This window comes from Callionymus lyra, chromosome 9 (genome assembly GCF_982586985.1).
Source record: "Callionymus lyra chromosome 9, fCalLyr1.hap1.1, whole genome shotgun sequence".
Classification (NCBI taxonomy): Eukaryota; Metazoa; Chordata; class Actinopteri; order Syngnathiformes; family Callionymidae; genus Callionymus; species Callionymus lyra.
In genome coordinates this window covers 3,222,259-3,241,047 of record NC_141826.1, presented here as the reverse complement: position 1 = coordinate 3,241,047, position 18,789 = coordinate 3,222,259, and positions in this window count along the sequence as shown.

Sequence of the window (18,789 nt, the reverse complement as noted above, 5' to 3'; positions counted from 1 at the left end):
GAAGAACTTGCAGCTCATATATGAATTAAAAATTAAATATTTTATTAACTATATGTTTATTCATTTAATTATACTCTTAGTCTGGATCCATGTTTTGTTGTAGTAAGATAAAAAGGAATCAAGCTGATTGCTAGATTAGATATTTTATATCAGTGTTGGCTGCACTCATTCTGAGATCTTTAAGCAACTTCTAAGTGGCCTTCGACTTGGTGTTGGACCCCTATGGCACACTGCAGTATATTTAATTTTGCACAAAACAATATATTTTTTAAATATATACATTACAAAATTTAAAAAAAGGATGCAAATAGTAATTTAAAGGTTTTATATGACGCTTCTCTATGTAGCCAAAGACACTTAAGTAAATAAACTGTTCCGGCCCTTGACACAGTTGATCACCAAATCCTGCTGAGAAGACTGAGGGATGAAGTGTTACTGTCTGGGTCTGTGTTACAGTGGTTCTCGTCATACCTTTCTGGGCGCAGTTTCAGTGTATCTGCCAATCAAATGAGGTCTGAATCAGCGGATCTGTTGTGTGGAATCCCTCAAAGTTCTGTTCTGGGTCCTTTATTGTTTTTGCGGTACCGGATTCCCCTGGGTAAAATCATTCAGAGATTTCCAGATGTTTCTTACCACATTTTTGCTGATGACATCCAGCTCTACTGCTATTTTGATCGAACTGAGCCCCAGAGACTGAACAGCTTAGTCGATTGTTTGCTAGATATCAAACAATGGCTGAGTGAAAACACTTTGCAGCTAAATGTGGACAAAACTGAAAGTTTGGTTATTGCTCCTGATTATAAGGTTCAAGGGTTGAGTCAGTACTTGGGTGACTTAGGCCAGTCTGTCAAACTCAGCCTGAGAAACCTGGGTGTTGTATCAGACAAAGACATGTCTCTAGTTCAACACAGCAGAAAACTGACAAGAAACTGTTTCCTTCAACTCAGAAAACTCTCTAAACTTGGGAAAATGTTGTCACAACATGATCTGGAGCTTGTAATCCATGTTTTTGTGTCTTCTCATCTGGACTATTGCAACAGTTTGTTTTTTCTGAACAAGAAGAAGCTGTCTTCCTGCAGTTGATTCAGAACTCTGCAGCGAGAATTCTGACCCGCTTTAGTAGAAGAACTCACGTTTCTCAGATCCTTAAAACTCTTCACTGGCTTCCAGTTTCTTTCAGGATCAACTTTAAAATTCTGGTTCTCACTTTCAGAGCTATTCATGGTCAGGCTCCTCCTTACATCACTGATCTGATCCAGCCTTACACCCAAGCTCGTGCTCTGAGGTCTGTGGATCAGAATCTACTGATGGTTCCTCGCACACGGTTCAGGACCAGAGGAGAGAAATCCTTCCAGCCTGTTGCTCCTAAGCTTTGGAATAATCTTCATCTCTCTCTGCTCTTGATGGATCTACTGAGATATGTATATTGTGCAAAGGTTCCATAGATTCCAGCAATTAGATTCAAAGGGTTACAAGGATTGTCTGGTATAATCACTGTGACAGTGACACTGATTCTGTTATGGAGCAAACATCAAAATGTATTTATTTGTTAGATGTATACTTGAAATTGTTTGGATTATATCATAATCAGGGTATGTGTGGAGTTTGTATTTTCTCCCAGTGTTGCATGGGTTTACCACATTACCACTGTTTTCCTCCGAAAATCCAAAAACATACAAAGGTTGATTGGGACAATGAAACACCAAAAATGGAATTGTCCAGAGTGGCAGAAAATGAATAAATTAATGAATAATTATTATCATCAATTAACCCACTCTGCTCAAAACCAACAGTTTACACAGGAAATGAGTTGGTGAAAATAACAAATTAATTTTAAAGGTAACAGAAAAAGTTTATACAACAAATGGGGTTATATGGATAAACAAAAGTGTAACCAAGTGAACTATTTTGTTTGGTTTGATTTCTTCCATTTTTGTGTTTTTACTGGCTTGATAGGGATATTCAGGTAGACTACTTCACAGATAACTAACAAAGTGTTGACCCTTTCAATCTCTGGATCACTGGTATTTTTATCTCAGCACACTAAGACTTCTGTGTTATTTGGGGATTTATTTTATTTTTCTTTTGGCTTTTTCCAGCTCTGTAAGTTTCTTTGAGCCGTGTATTATTTCTCCTTTTGTTGTGTTTTATCACTGCAGCTTAACATTCCACTGAGCCGATTTCTGTTATTTTGAACCTGTAAATCATTACATTTGTACTTATTGATAACTTTTGATTTGTAATTTGTACATTTTATTATTGTATGTAAGACAAGCAAAGTTAATATTGTACTGGATGCTATCTTGTTGACGTTGTCGATGCCAATTAACATAACGTTTATATATTACAATAGTTTTAATTTGAGGTTGACCCTGTATGTGGTTCAGATGTAATGTAATGTTAATTTGAACTAATTTACTATTTTTATTAAATTAAAGGTAGCAGGACGAAAAGAGGACACCATATCGCCCCAAACTCAAAAGATAGAAAGAGTCAGTGATGATTGATAACTTCTTCTTTAACCCACGTTTGGAGGTCGTCAAATTCATTTCAGGCTCATAAGTAGATTATCCCCCCTGCCTGTCAATGTCCTGGAGCTCAAATAAGCTTTAGAGAGTGGTAGTCAGACGGGGGGAGGAAAGCTGCTGCCGCAGGAGAATGAATGTGCCGTTGTATTTAGTGTACTTATTTCTCAATTTTTCTTATTATTACTTCTCTTTTTTTATTTTATTTTTATAGATTTTGCCTTTTAAGATTACACAACAGTTTACCTTTTCAAGTTGTTGAGGTCCAGAATATTTGTTTAAAAAAAGAGAATTCTAACCATCAACCTCACTTAATTCAAACGACTCATTAAACCACTATTTCTTTGTTCTTCACGTTTTTCTACTGTGTCAGATAGCAAGTAATTTGTGGTAGTAAATTAGCTTCTCCCCCACTGGGGCCACAGGGCAAACACCTTGACTTACTTTTCCATTACTAGTTTACACGTTCCTAAATTGGTAAAATTTAAGATTTTTGTGGAAGTTTACAGTCACCTCATGATACTGCACTTTTATACCATGTCCAAAATGTATTTTGTTCTGCTAGCTAGGAGTCCCACTTAAAACAACAATCAAAGTGTCATGTATAGCTTCAGGGGGATTACATTTTCACGTCTTCCTGACATCTGTGGGATTTGGATAAAATTTCATAAATGCGTGGGATTTAGCCCTTAAATGACTCTAGCAAGCTTTTTGTTGAATTTGGCTTCCACAAGTTGTCATCTAAATAACTTTATTGTAAGGACTCTAAAAGTCTTCCCAGCTTATTTACATATTTGTATTAACAGGCAATTAGCCAATTATTAACCATCTTATAGTATTAATTCACACCTTATTCATTATGAACATATTCTACCCTAATAGCATGATAATAAGTTTACACTGAACAACAACTTAATTACTGATGTTTAACAGGAAATAAATAAGTTATTAAAGATTATTTGGGTGTAAGTGTCATGAGAGTAAGTAATTATCTATTATTAATACTGTGTCTTTTAAAGTTAATACTTGTACGGTAGTGTTTTACCCCATCAGAAGAAGACTAAAGTGTTACCATCCAATCATATATAAACCAAATCATAAAAAAGTAAACTCATACGATGGTGTACAGGCATGCATATCATTGCATCACATTATTCAGATTTCCACTTTCTTAAAAAAAATGAATACATCTCCCACCTCCTCTCCTCTGGTGATGAAATTGTGTGAAAATAGGCTGTTGAACACAAAGGGTTATTTCCTGCGTACCATCTGTGAGATGAGGAGAATTTAATTTTAATGAAGTTACCTATAGGTGATTGAAGTCCTTTTTTGGTTCCCAAAGCTTTGAATGACATTTTTAAGGCCCCAGAGGTATCTTATAAGGTTCAAGGTCGTAAGGTGGATCTTAGAATATGCCGATTTCTTTCTAATTAACTTGATTATTTTATGAAAATGATCAAATAAACAATGGCAGGATGTTCTTACATCCTAGTTTGATTCTTCAACGAAAGCAACTGGCACATGGATGAACTTTACTATCCTCAGGGAAGTCTTAGGACTGACCTGGTCCCAGTCCAACATTAGAGAATGGTTCTTATTTGTTAAGTAAATATTGACTCTCACTGAAAATAATGTCATTGCATAAGAACCATTAGCTTTTGTTGGTGTGAACCAGGGACACAACAACATTTAGTCCATTGTCGATGGCTGCAAAAATTCATTTTCAGTTTTAAGCCGGAACATTTACCACCGTGGCCAAAGTTGAAGTATGATGAAGTAAGCAAATACCTTGGCCTGTACAGACAACATGTCTGGGTTGTTGGATCAATACACTCGAATACAGTACAAACCAAAATATGAAGCTCATTATTCGGATGCTGGAATAAATGAGGGTCAATGAGAAAAGCACAGAAGTACAGAATACAGTACAGAAAAGTGTAGACTTTGTTTTGCAACACAATATTTTGCCAACAGAGAATTATAGTATTATAAGTAGGGTTAAGTTTGAAGATTAAACATTTTTGAATTTCAAATTATTTTTTATTTTGAATTGTTGGTCACACAGATCATCAAAAAATTGACATTTTGTAAAAATAAATGTGTTGTGTAACGAGACAAAAGTTTAACTTTTTGGATGATGTGTGTCCTATTAGATCTGGTGTTAAAGTAATGAAATTTTAGTAAGAAATATACAGTAAAACATGGTGGTGTTGGAAGTACGATGGTCGGGGGCTGTTTTGATGCTTCAGGACCAGGAATATTATTAATGGAACCAGGAGAATGTTCCGCCATCTTTTGCTGACCTCAAGCTGAAAGGAACTTCCGCTCTGCAGCAGGAAAGTGATCGTAAACACAGCAGCCAGTCTGAATGGTTGAAGAAAAATAAATTGAAGATTTAGAGTGACCTTGTTAAAGTACTGACCTGAATCCGATTGAGATGATTTGACATTACTTTAAAAAGGTGGTTTATGCTTGAAAATTCTCCCTTGTGGCTTAATGTTGTGAAGAAAAATAAAGTGGAAGGTTTTCTAGCAAGTACATGACATGAGAAACATTCTCGTTTGACTTTATGAACGCGAACCTCGCCGGTTGATCGACTTCAGCATTCTTGCGTCAACTAAGCTGGTCATCATTAGGAAGAGAAAGTTTCACGTTAGAACAAGAAAGTAATGTTAATAGAATGTCACGGACTATATTCTGTGGCGGATATAGATAACCTCCGCAGTGATTCGAGGAGTCAGTTATGTCTTGTAAGCATCGGTCGACACACACTTGTCTGTGGTCTCAGAATCCTTACTAAAGTTAACTAGAAATGAAATCACTTGTAAGTTTGATTTATGAACACTACACATATCTTAATGAAGTTAATAACATGATCCAAAGCGGTGCATCACTTGCGCTGGAACACACTTTATTATGAGTTCTAAATGTCTTACAGAAAAAGAAACAACGATTATGGGAGACATCTCGCTTTCAGGGTTTTATCGATTTTAGTCGTGTCACAGAATGATCATCTTTCTGGGATTTGGCACAATACGTGTTTCTCGTCCAGACGCTGATTTCAAGTGGCTTTGACGGATCAGAGCCCTGAGTTGGAAATCCAGGATTTGATAATACATTTGATAATATTAACTTTTTTTTTAAGGTTTGTGCATATTGAAGCAAATGCAAAACGGTATAGTATTACCAACAAAGTTCCGCAGCTACAACTGTTATATTAAGAATAAACTTTTTTTTTCAGGACCAAGTGATGAATTCAGGGCTGTCCGTCATCCATCAGAAAAGCTTTGGTAATTGTCACAGCTGCTGCCGAGCATTAATATAGTCCCTGCATGCAATACTTATAAAAGAGTGTTGACTCCTTTAAACTATAAATGTGATTTACTTTTAAACTGAAACACAGCTTCATTATGAATTAGAATGGATTTTGTTTGTTAATAGCATGGTGCCCCACATATCCTCCCTAATGGTTTCCCTTTTGTTTCTCTCCCAAAGTCCCAGTGAGACAGAAAGAAACCGTCTATTACTCCCGCTGCTTTGAAATAAATAGCAGATGGAAACAGAGAGTTTATGTAGCAATCATTTATTTATACAAAAACAGGCGTGTACACAGCCGGTGGAAATCTGCTCTGCTTTTTTTTCAACCTTCTCCGGGACCGCTCTGACTCTGCAGTCCGACTGTTTGTTTTGGATGCTGTCGGCAGTGCAGATGCAGCATAGTCGCCCTGGAACTGATGACAAAGTCAGTCCAGTTACTGTAAGGGTACAAATGTAACCCTCCGAGACCGACCAGGTCTGCAGAAAATATCCTGGACAGTCAAATGTTGAAGGAGAGATTGGTGGCAGCTTCATGATAGCCACAAGCTACTTCTAAAATATCTGAGGAAGTTTCAAAGCTAAATGTGTCAATATTCATAGTAAAACCATTTTAACCTAAAGAGACCCCATGGAGAATCCATCTGCTCTAACAGTTTACATGCCTTTGATGCGTCTCAGCAAGTTGTTGTTTTTTTCAGGATCAGTGCTGCAGTGAGTTAAGTTGTATAAGCATGTTTATGCTAAAAACATCTTTTTATAATTATTTGTAAACTACAATTTTGTTTTTATATTGTCCAGGAGCTGCATGCTCACTGTTTCTAAAAGTTCAGAAATTCAAATTCTCTTTCTCTCAACTAATTTAAAAACCTAACGCTCCTGACTTACATGTTTCAAATGTTCAAGTCTTCCTGCAGTAGTCCCTCATCACGATGATGTTTTGTAGTTGTAACTTATAAAGTTCTCCCAAGTCAGGAATCTTGCAAAAACAAGAGGTTAGGAGATAACAACGTGATAAAGTAATATATAATATTTGCTCCGCCTCCTGTCAGCTGTAATCGCACCCATGTCACACCCTCTGTGTTTTGACAAAAGTTTTGTGCTTTAAGTTCTCTTTCATTTGTACAAAAATACAATAACAATGGCCTTAACTTGATAGTAGTTCAATGGTAACTTTTGTCTTTATATATATATATATATTTTTTTTAAGGCAAGTTTAACTTTTAAAATAAGTCTCTGCCTCTCCTTGGTAACTTTTGCTGACCAGGCATTTCCAAGAATGGAACCCTATCAGAGTCATACTTCAGTTTAAGTTCAGACCTTTTACCTAGAATTCAATAAGGAATATACAATGTTTCGCTCTGTGTTCTAAACTATGTTGCAACTATTGCAGGCTAATAATATGTTTACAATCAGATTTAGTTGTTTTTTTAAATTAAGAACCAATGCTGTGTCATGTTTGATGTATAACATTTTGCGGGAGGCGTTTCTGAAGGCAGCAGTCGGAAGAAGTTTGGTGTAGTCACAACCGACCCTTGACGCCTCACCATTCACAGCAGAGTTTTACTGCTATATTAAGTGTTTTCTGGGGCCAGGGCTTATGCACATTTTGTAACAAACAGACACATACTAGTATGTACTATAGAATTCAAAGATCAATTTGACAGACACTCAAATCAACACGTTAGTTTACCTTTAAATTGAGATTAACTCATTATGCGTGCTATCTACATGTCATTGTCTTGTTCTGAATGCTGGTGATGTATTTTTTTTTTTTTTTTTTTAGAATCCCTTATTAGTCCCGCGAGGGGAAATTCAACCATTCACACATACTGATGGGAGTAGGCTGCACACTTGCGCCAAGTTCACCATCAGGAGCAATCAGGGTGAAGTGTCTTGCTCAGGGACACAACGACACAAGCTTGTCTGGAGCTGGGATTGAACCTGCAACCTTTTTGGACTGCAGGCAACCACTCTACCATCTGAGCTATGTCGCCCCTAGTATACATATGAATGAAATAGCCAAATATTAATTAATTAAATTATAATTTGCATACAAATATTCATGAATTGGCAATTGTTTATATGGTATGATAAAATCAGCATTAATAATTGCCAATTAGCCATCATATCCATAAAATTAATTGTACTTTTTTATTTAGATGTAATGTATTGTTTACACATTATCATACCTCAGAATATGCTGCTGTCTGTTCTGTTTTGGTGGGAACACGTGATGCCTTTATGATGAATGTTGGTCAAAAAATAATATTTTAAACGACAAAAGCTAATAATTATTTGCAGTATATAACAATATATGTAATGATCTTGATGCTTGTGTCATGTCATCAACATTTTATAAAGACGTAGTCTAGTTTGCTCATTATTTTCCATCTGATGGATGAGCTGGTTTTGAAGAGCTGGTAAGAGAGACTTAAGAACCTTCCATGTTATGTTGCTTCATGAAGGGCGCAGTAATCCCTAAACACGCACTTATGTCATCCTATCCAACTTTAAAGGTTAGGGTGGAATGCAGAAGGGCAACCCTATTATCATCATCCTCAGCATCCTCAGCAACCATTTGACATCAATTCAACACTCAGAGAGTTAAAGACTTCATTTGTATTGCAAAAAAGCGGTTCGTCATAAATGTAACATGAAAGGAATGTTTTTCATACCTTTAACACAATGGTCTCCTACAAAGATGGTTTTACATGTGTTGTATAAAAAGATAACTTCTTCACTACAACAATGTAAGTGTGGTTCTTCACTGCCAGCAGGATCTTGGAATGTTCTTGTGTGTTTGCTAAACAAGTTCAAGTGTCTGACTTTGAGAAGGCATTAGACCATGTTCCTCAAGGTGTCCTGTCTGGGGTGCATAAGGAGCATAAGGAGCATTACCGAACTCTTTAACAGAGGCTCTGTCCTTGTATAACCAATATGAGTTTCTGGACCCCACAGATTCCTTCCAGTGAGGGTTGGAATCCAGCGGGGCTTTTCCTGCTGCCCTAAACCCATGAGTTATACCCAGAGATAACACAAGGGATACTACAAACACATTTGTTTTGGGCCACTGGGTCACCTTGACCGAGAGATAACACAAGGGTTAATCAATTGTTGCTCTTAAGCTTTGGAATGATCTTCCTCTCTCTTTGTGCTTGATAGAGTCTACTGAATCCTTCAAGAAACATCTTAAAACATTTTTATGTTCAGGCTTTTCCTTGATTTTCTGGAACTCCTGTGTTGTTCTCAGTATTATCTTGACCTTTAAAGTATGTATTTTATTGAGTATTGCTTTGATTGTTTAAGCGCTTTGTGACCCTGGTCTGGAAAAGCGCTGTATAAATACAAATTACTTACTTGCTTATAAGATAAGGTGGACCATAACCAACACCACAATGAATATTGTCAATAGAGAAATTATGATTCTTGTTTAGTTTTTTTTACACGATTGTGAAACTTGGACTCAGGATACGAAGTGCTACTTGTTTTTGTTTCAAAATGGACACAAATGGACATAGAGGAACAACCGTGAAACAGACCATCGCAAAAGCATTCACTCAACATGCTGACAAAGCAAGAATAACATAGTGGTCAACACAGTCAGTCCGGCAGTTTGTGGGACGACATAAAAAAAATTACATTCATCTTTTTGTCTTATTAAAATGTTTGATAATTTTGTAATTTGTTTTTGTCATGTGGTTTAAAGATCATGACTTCATCAGACATGGTAGATTCTAATGAGTTGAAATCAAAATGTTCATATGAGCAACTGTTAATAACTACATTTTTAAGCTATGATTAAGATATACCTTATATATATATAATTTTTTTTTTTGTGTGAATATAAAAACTTTCACTTCATTCTTCCATAGTGTAAAAAAAAAAAGACTTTCTTGAAGTCTGTGTATTGTTGAACTTTAAATAACCGTGCGTCCTGACTGATGGAGGTAACACTCAAGAGAATGAGCCCATTTGATGGGGACGTCTACGATGTAAATTATGTCGCAAGCATTCTCGAGAAAGACTCAAATAACATCTCACATCTGAAAACTTGAGGTGCATAAAGCACAAGGGGAAATGAGACTTTAATGAGCCCAGTGGGGAAATGACTTTAAAGCAATGATCACACCTCTGTTGGGATTCAAACCACTTCTTGGGCAATTACCAGCATGAAGTGATCAAATGATTAGCAGAATTACCGAGGATACATCCTCAGGCGGCATAATGGCTGTTTGAACAAACTTCAGTTACAAAGTGGCAAAGGAACCCTTGAAGTATCCCCCCCACCAAGTTTTTGTAACTTCTCAATTGTCTGTTCTAACTCAATGACGTTTACAGGACAGTTAAAAATAAAAAAATATTGCCTTATTTTAGAGTTTGATACCAGCTGTTATCCTCATCAAGTCATGTGACCAATACTCAACAGGGAGGCTGACAGACGGACAAATAGATAGACCAATAGATGGACGGATAGAATGATAGAAAGTAGTGATGGGCTGCTGGACCTTAATGAAGCAGTGTCATGTTGTTTAGAGGTCAGTAGGTGGCGCCATCAGTTTAAAAATGATGTGATGTTTTATTAGAACAGTTCTTCAAAACAAAGTAAAATAGTGCAGAGACCGCCACCTAGTGGAATCTGAAAATATGACACTGCTTCATGAAGCTTCATCAGACCATCACTAATAGAAAGATGGATGGATGGACAGACGGATGGACAGAAAGAAACCTGGACAGAAAGATGGATAATAGAATGATAGAAAGATACATGGTCTGACTGACTGACAGAAGGATGGATTGATGGATAGATCATCCAAAAATAAAGAGATTGGAAGGGAACAGATAGAAGAACACTTTGTGAAAAAATGAATAGAACCAGTTTAATTAAAACATGTATTTCCACTTCTAGAATAAAGGGACACGACTTTATGAGCTTAATATCTCATAAATCATAAAATGTGACTTTAGATGTTAACGTTTTTGTGGTCCTGCACAATGTTCTTTTAGCAGGGATAAAAAGGAGAAGACACATCTCAAGACCAGGATTGGAGCAAAAGGTGCAAGTGCATCATTTGTATACAAGCATAATCAGTGAACAATCTATTGACACAAAAAGTCTTCTGCTGTGAAGACTTCTGTCTGCTACAAACTGTGTCACAGTTCTTGAGGATTCTTTAAATGTGAGGGTGCGGGCGTGGGCATGTCTGCGCGTGTTAGCTCTACTGCTTCGAATACGCTTGATTTGAAGAGACTCACAGCCCAAAATAACGAAAGAAGGGTTGACCAAAAATATAAAGGATGCACTTGGAATAGGCAGTGATGACGAAATAAAAAGAGGATGTGATTTCCATAGTGCTGCATTTCTGTTTTTGGGAAATACGTCAAATATCTCTCGCAAGCGCTCCAAGCTCCGGCAGATTTGCTGGGCTTTTGTTAACCTTGTATAATTAGTGTTTTCATTACATGAATAGCATCTTGGCATGTGAATCAATCATGACAAGAAACCCTTTTATAGTGCTCCAAGACTGGGAATGACTCACTACATGGGCCTTGTGGTGCAGCTCCATCTCCAGGCCTATTGGGGAAGGGGATGACTCACCGGTGAATCATTGAAAACATAAAACATAGCCCAACATGATAAATCAAGCTCTGATTTATGCTTGAAGAAATCACAATACTTGAATTGGAAAGACAAAATAAACTGATTAAATCCAAAAACAAAACAGTAGCAACTTAAAAACACATTTTTACCTCTGTTGTTGAACTGATGTCTCAATTCCATAATATACACACAGACTCAAATCCACTGATCTACAAACCAGCTTTCTGAACCCACCTGTGCCCAGTTATCTCTTTATTCCTCCGTTTACAGTCTGCAAACTCACCTAAGAGCTGGACTGTAGTGTGCCATTGGCCGACGTCCAGACTTCTGTAATTGAGAATGCTCTCCATCCAATGTCACCTTTGCAAACATTTGCTCAGATTTGTAATCATTGAATGATTTAAAGTTAGTTTAGTCGTTCACAATCGGTTTCGCAGCAGGCTCTGCCAGTGGTAAAGATCTTCCATTGATCTTGTATCGTATTCTATTTATTTTTGGATTTTACACTAAAGCACAAAATGCATTTTGGAGATCAAATGAAAAAGATTCATCAGACTTTTATTGAGAGTAATTGAACAAGACCAATCATCTGGTAAACTTGTACCACTTCTATACCAACACTAAAAGCAATTTGCAGCCCCTTGAAAAAATCCATTTAAAAATTCACATTCTTTTGAATTAAATGACTGAATGAAATTGAAGCTGCTCTACATGGAAAATAACTTTTCTTATCTAATTTAAATCCATTCAATGACTTTTAAAGTGAAGCCTAGTGGAGACAGGGCTGGAGGTGCCAATGAAAAATGTGAAGGTACAGGTAAATCTGTCAAAAAGTTATTAATTTTGTGTTGCCCTGGTTAAAGATATAAACCCTTTGTAGTTTTAACTTGTAAATTAGACAACTCTTAGTATGATCATGTCAGCATTTGCTGTCCTCTTGTTTTCACTTCATCAAAGTTTAGACCCTAAAGTTTGTCAGCAGCTAAATTAACAGCTAGTAAGAATTGGGTGCACATATAGAACTGCTGACTGGCCTGTCAGTCATATCTTCCCACCGATGCTCAAAGCTGATAAAAAGAATTCTACCGATAGAAGAAATGGAAATCTAGACAGGCAGACTGACACTAGTACTCATAACCTGTCAGCCAATTCACAAAGACTGATAGGAGCTAGCAAACGTAAGTGATCTATGGTTTTCGATGAAAGTTGTTTTACATTTTCACCAGATCTTCTGCCCTATAACAACACATTATTTGTTCACACAAGGTCACCAATCACATGTTTATTATTAAATTGAGGAACTCTAGCACCAGGAAGTAAGTAAGTAAGTAAGTAAGTAATATTTATTTATATAGCGCTTTTCCAGACCAGGGTCACAAAGCGCTTTAACAATCAAAACAATACTAAAAAAAGTATATACTTTAAAGATCAAGATAACACTGATAACACAACAGGAGTTCCACAAAATCAAGGAAAAGCCTGAACAAATAGAAACGTCTTAAGATGTTTCTTAAAGGAGTCAGTAGATTCCATCAAGCGCAAAGAGAGAGGAAGATTGTTCCAAAGCTTAGGAGCAACAGCCTGAAAAGATTTCTCTCCTCTGGTCCTGAGCCGTGTGCGAGGAACCATAAGTAGATTCTGATCCACAGACCTCAGAGCCCGAGCTGGAGTGTAAGGCTGGATCAGATCAGTGATGTAAGGAGGAGCCTGACCATGAGTAGCTCTGAAAGTAAGAACCAGAATTTTAAAGTTGATCCTGAAAGAAACTGGAAGCCAGTGAAGAGTTTTAAGGATCGGAGAAATATGAGTTCTTCTACTTGAGCGGGTTAGAATTCTCGCTGCAGAGTTCTGAATCAACTGCAGACGAGACAGCTCCTTCTTGTTAAGACATGAAAACAAACTGTTGCAATAGTCCAGACGAGAAGAAACAAACGCATGGGTTACAAGCTCCAGATCATGTTCCAACAACATTTTCCTAAATTTAGAGATTTTTCTCAGTTGAAGGAAACAGTTTCTGGTCAGTTTTCTGCAGTGTCGAACAAGAGACATGTCTTTATCAAATACAACACCCAGGTTTCTCAGGCTCAGTTTGACAGACTGACCTAAGTCACCCAAGTACTGACTCAACCCTGGAACCTTTTCATCAGGAGCAATCACCAGTGTTTCAGTTTTGTCCACATTTAGCTGTAGAGTGTTTTCACTCAGCCATTGTTTGATTTCTAGCAAACAATTGACTAAGCTGTTCAGCCTCTGGGGCTCAGTTGGATCAAAATAGCAGTAGAGCTGGATGTCATCAGCAAAAATGTGGTAAGAAACATCTGGAAATCTCTGAATGATTTTACCGAGGGGAATCCGGTACAGCAAAAACAATAAAGGACCCAGAACAGAACCTTGAGGGACTCCACACAACAGATCTGCCGATTCAGACCTCATTTGATTGGCAGATACACTAAAACTGCGCCCAGAAAGGTAAGATGAGAACCATTCTAACACAGACCCAGACAGTCCCACTTCAACCCTCAGTCTTCTCAGCAGGATCTGGTGATCAACTGTGTCAAAGGCTGAGGACAGATCCAAGAGCACCAGAGCAGTGAATTTACCAGAGTCAGCCGACATCATGATGTCACTGGACACTTTCAATAAAGCTGTCTCCGTAGAGTGATGTTTACTGCCAAACTGAAACTTCTCATGGATGTCGCTCTGATCCAGGAACAAAGACAGCTGCTCAGACACCACCTTCTCCAAGATCTTGGACAAGAAAGGGAGCTTAGAAATAGGCCTGAAATTACTGAGGTCAGTTGGGTCTAAGCCTGGTTTTTTGAGCAGAGGCTCCACAATGGCATGTTTAAATGCATTGGGAAAAACCCCTGTGGAAAGGGAGAGGTTCACCATATTGGTAACCCAGGGGCCAATTACATCAAATACTTTGATAAAAAGCCTACAAGGAAGGACGTCATCTGGGCAAGAGGAGGGTTTCATCTTGTTCACTAGTGCCGAAATATCACCCAAAGATACAGCAGTGAAGGAGGACCAAGAGGAGGAGAGGGGCTCAGAGACAGTAGGGGTTCCAAACAAAGGGGGAGAGATTTTCTCTTTGATCAATTCAATTTTGTCAATGAAAAATCTCAACAATGCATTGCTGTCAGCTTCACAGAAGACAGGCATGATTTGAGGAGCAGGAGACACGAGAGAATTAATCGTGTCAAACAAAACTTTGGGGTTTTTCCTATTTGCTGCTACCAGTTTTCTGATGTAATCAGATCTAGCAGTTTCTACCATCTCATTGTAAGAGGTCATCAGATCCCTGAGGTGAAGTCTATGCACCTCAAGTTTAGTGGACTTCCAGAGACGTTCAGTCTTTCGACAAAGTCTCTTCAGACTCAGGAGATCTTCATTTTTCCAAGGGCACCTTTTTTTCTGAATTTTCAAGTTCGATTTAACAGGTGCCACTTGATCCAGTATTTCAACACAATGACCAGTGAAACAGTGAATCAAACTGTCCACATCTGGGCAGTCATCCAAGGAAAGAGGGTCAAACATAGCAGAAAAACTGTCTGCAGTATCGGCTGAGATGACACGCCTCTGAGACCTAACTTTCAAAGGCTTAGGTTCAGGGATGAAGTCCAGGTTAAACAAGACAAGAGAATGATCACTCAGATGGACATCATGTACAGATACATTAGAAATGTCCAGGCCAAGAGTAAAAACTAAGTCTAAAATGTGGCCTTTTTGATGAGTGGGTTCAGAAACATGTTGCTCAAAATTAAAGGCTTCTGTTAAAGTTAAAAGTTCTTTAGCAGAACAAGATGTGACGTCATCAACATGAAGATTAAAGTCTCCAAGAATAAGAACAGATTCCATTTGAATAATGGAAGATAAGAAGTCACTAAAGTCTTTCAAGAACACCGCCGCAGGACCAGGCGGGTGGTAGATTGACACACAATAGAAGGGTCTTGTAGAACCAACCAAGATCATCTGAGACTCAAAAGAAGTGAATTCTTGTGTCTGAATCACTTTGCAAGAACAATTCTCCCTAAAAACAGTAGCAAGACCAACCCCACGACCAGAGAGGCGAGGCTTCCCCAGGACAGCGCTCCCTACTGGACAGAGTTCGTTCAGATGAATAAACTCTTCCTCTCTCTGCCAAGTCTCAGAAAGACATAATAAATCCAAATTAACTCTTGTGAAAAGATCATTAAGAATAAAGGATTTATTAGTAATGGAGCGAACATTAAGAAGTCCCACATTCAGCACCGATGACGTCACTGACGACGCCGCGTCACTGACAGGCGCGCAGATCGGGATCTTTTGAAGCGAACAGCGGTCACATGGGTACCAGCTGTCACTGAAGTTCAACTCGGTAGTAAAAGCCGAATTAAAGAGAGGAAATTAAAAAATCTTGCCACCTTTCGTTGAGGTCTGGGCAGACGGCAGCGCTGATGTGTCGTCATACTCTTCAGCGAGAGGAATGTCGATCAAACATCGATGACGTCCGATGACGTCAGAGTTGTTCCGAGCGATCGCGACTGCGCGTCTCATCCTGACCTGTACTCCAGACCGACTCGATCGCTTGTGGAAATCGCCCGGTACCCGAGAGATCAAACGATATTCCACAGAGTCCTAGTCGATGAGAAGCGGAGCCGGAAACATATTCACCGGACGTTGGTAACGGTCGCGGTTATAATCCTCCATCGACTCTCTGATGTTGAAAAGAGCATCACGATCATATATCTGAGATGCTTGAGAGATATCTTAAGTGATATGAGCATAACATCCGGACAAGTAGTCGTTAAAACAACTGTTTTGGGAAATTCACCCTCAACAAGAAAAAACACCTCAAAGTCTGGGGTCTCACACAATGACTTTCACCTGGTCTAATATATATATGTTTTTTTTGTGTAGATTATCTATCCCGGTGTCAGAAACACTAGAGCTCATGTTAGATGTTTGGAGACAGCACACACACTATGTGTACCATAGTAACACACATCAAGGCTCATTTACACGCAAGGAGAACACAGTCTGCACCTATGAATGATTAATCACACCTGAGGTGAGTCTTGTGGCTGTGTGTGTATGTCTTTATGTACGTGTCCTTGTGTGAGTAGAGGCGACAGAGAGTAAGGCAATATGACAGCTCTGTGTCAAGACATTTGCCTCAAGGGCCAGATTTTGTTTCATCCAGATGCATGTTTTGAGTGATTTGTAGCCAGCGGAGTGAATCAATATGAGAAACACGTACAATTGAATAACACTGTACACCTGCATGTTATTGATGACTCTCATTTACCTACCACTGACTGATGGTGTAACGGTTAGTTGCCCTAGAATGTTAAACAATGTGGTCCAATAAATCCCCCTACTTTTCTGTGTTAAACTGGCAAATAAATCACAGCAACAAGCTATTACCTCAAAACAATGTTAAAAGAAAAAGAAAATGTTGTTTAAATCCCAATCTTGTCTGTGAAGAGGCTGATTTTACCCAGAAAACCTTTACTGGTATGTGACCGAGTAAAAATCTTTACAAGAATAGAAGATGAATAATCTTATTTACTGTGTTCACAAATACATCGATATTTCCGTTTAGATCCTCATTAACTTCCTGTGGCTAGTTTAAACAAGAGAAATTACATTTTCACACACTCGTTTCCCTCAGGTTGTTGGGCACAATCAAAAAAGAGGCCTTCAAAACACCAACAAGTGCTAAGAGACAAGAAGAAAAGTTAGATGATTCAAAATAATAATAATGATAATTAGAAAATAATAATTCTTACTTGCTTTAAAAGGAAGAAAATGTATTTTAAGATAAAATTGAGGATATATATATATTTTCAAAATCTGTAGAGATATATGTTAAAATATGAAAAGTGAATTATACAACATCATTAAAGTTTATTCATGAATTAAATATGTTTCCTATATATTTTTTGTTATGTCTGGAATGGTTCTGAGAATAGTTTCTGAAGCTGAGACCCTACAGACTTAGATTACGATCTAATTCATTTTAATCTGAAAAATGCAAAGATAATGTTCATTAAATCAATGACTTATCATTTCTTTGCAGCTTATACATGTGTCTAAAGTGAATGCCGCCTATAAAACAGCTAAAAAATTGTGTGACCTTGGTTAAAAGCCAAGAGTAAAAGTGTGTTTTTAAAAAAGGACAATGAAGGAAGTCTGTTGTGGAGGGTATTCCACAAGAGAGGACCACGGACCCAACATTCCCCCCTCTCAACAATTTTCTGGTCTTAGGGAATTAAATCTAATATTTACTAAGCATTCCTTCCGCAAAATTTGAGGAAAGCTTTAGAGGCTCAAATAATAATCACTTGTTATTAAATATGATGATATAATGAATACTATATGAAATATGAAAAAGCAGGTAATATTAGATTGACTGCATCTTCATATTTCATTTTTGTCAACAGCTAGTGTCGTGCAAGTGTTATCAGCATAGATGATAGTCAGAGCATTTCTGCTCCAGATTTAGTCAGATTTTCATCAAGATTCTAATCTATTTAAACTTCATAGCAGCTGTAAATCTCTCTGATCATCATCATGTTTTGTTCATTGGGAATCCATCTGAAGTGAGAAACTGCAATTATTTGCTTTATTTACAATGGAAGCCAATATAACCAGGGCCTTGTCCCAAATCACGCTCTTCTCTAAGTGCACTGGTTTACAGTACAAGTTCAGGCAGTGCATGTACTTACATAGTACATGTATTTCGACAGGTAGTACAGTCTCAAATCAAACACTGCTGCTACACACTTTCACCGGAAATGACTCGAGAGCTTCTTCTACTACTTTTTAAGGCTGATGCGAAGACGCGTCGTCAGTGACGTAACTTCCATTTAGCTTCATCAACGTCACCCAGATGGCAGTAATTGTAAAGTGTTGATCGATCCACGCTCAATTTTCTGGCCATTTGAGTGTGCCAATTTAGTGCCCATTGCCCACTACATTTTCGCACACGGCTAACTGGGACGCACTTGTGCACTCAAAATACGTAAAGTGTAAGTGCAGAAGTGTGAGATTTGGGACACAGCCCAGGCCTTTTCTGTGAGAAAAGAGAAGGGCTGGCTGAAGAATACTTTTCAAAGTCACCGACATGCTTAAGGATTTTGCAAATGCACCTGTTTTTAAAGTGAATACATTGTGATATTCAGATTATCTAACATGTATCTACCAATTATATTCATGAGACATTTTTCTGTTGATGTCAGTCTATTGTTGGGAATGTATATTACATTTAGAACTTTTTCTATAATCCGATCACATTTAAGGGGAAAAGAAAATGTTTTCATTACAGTAGAATACCCTACTTTATACGTTGAAGAAAAAGCT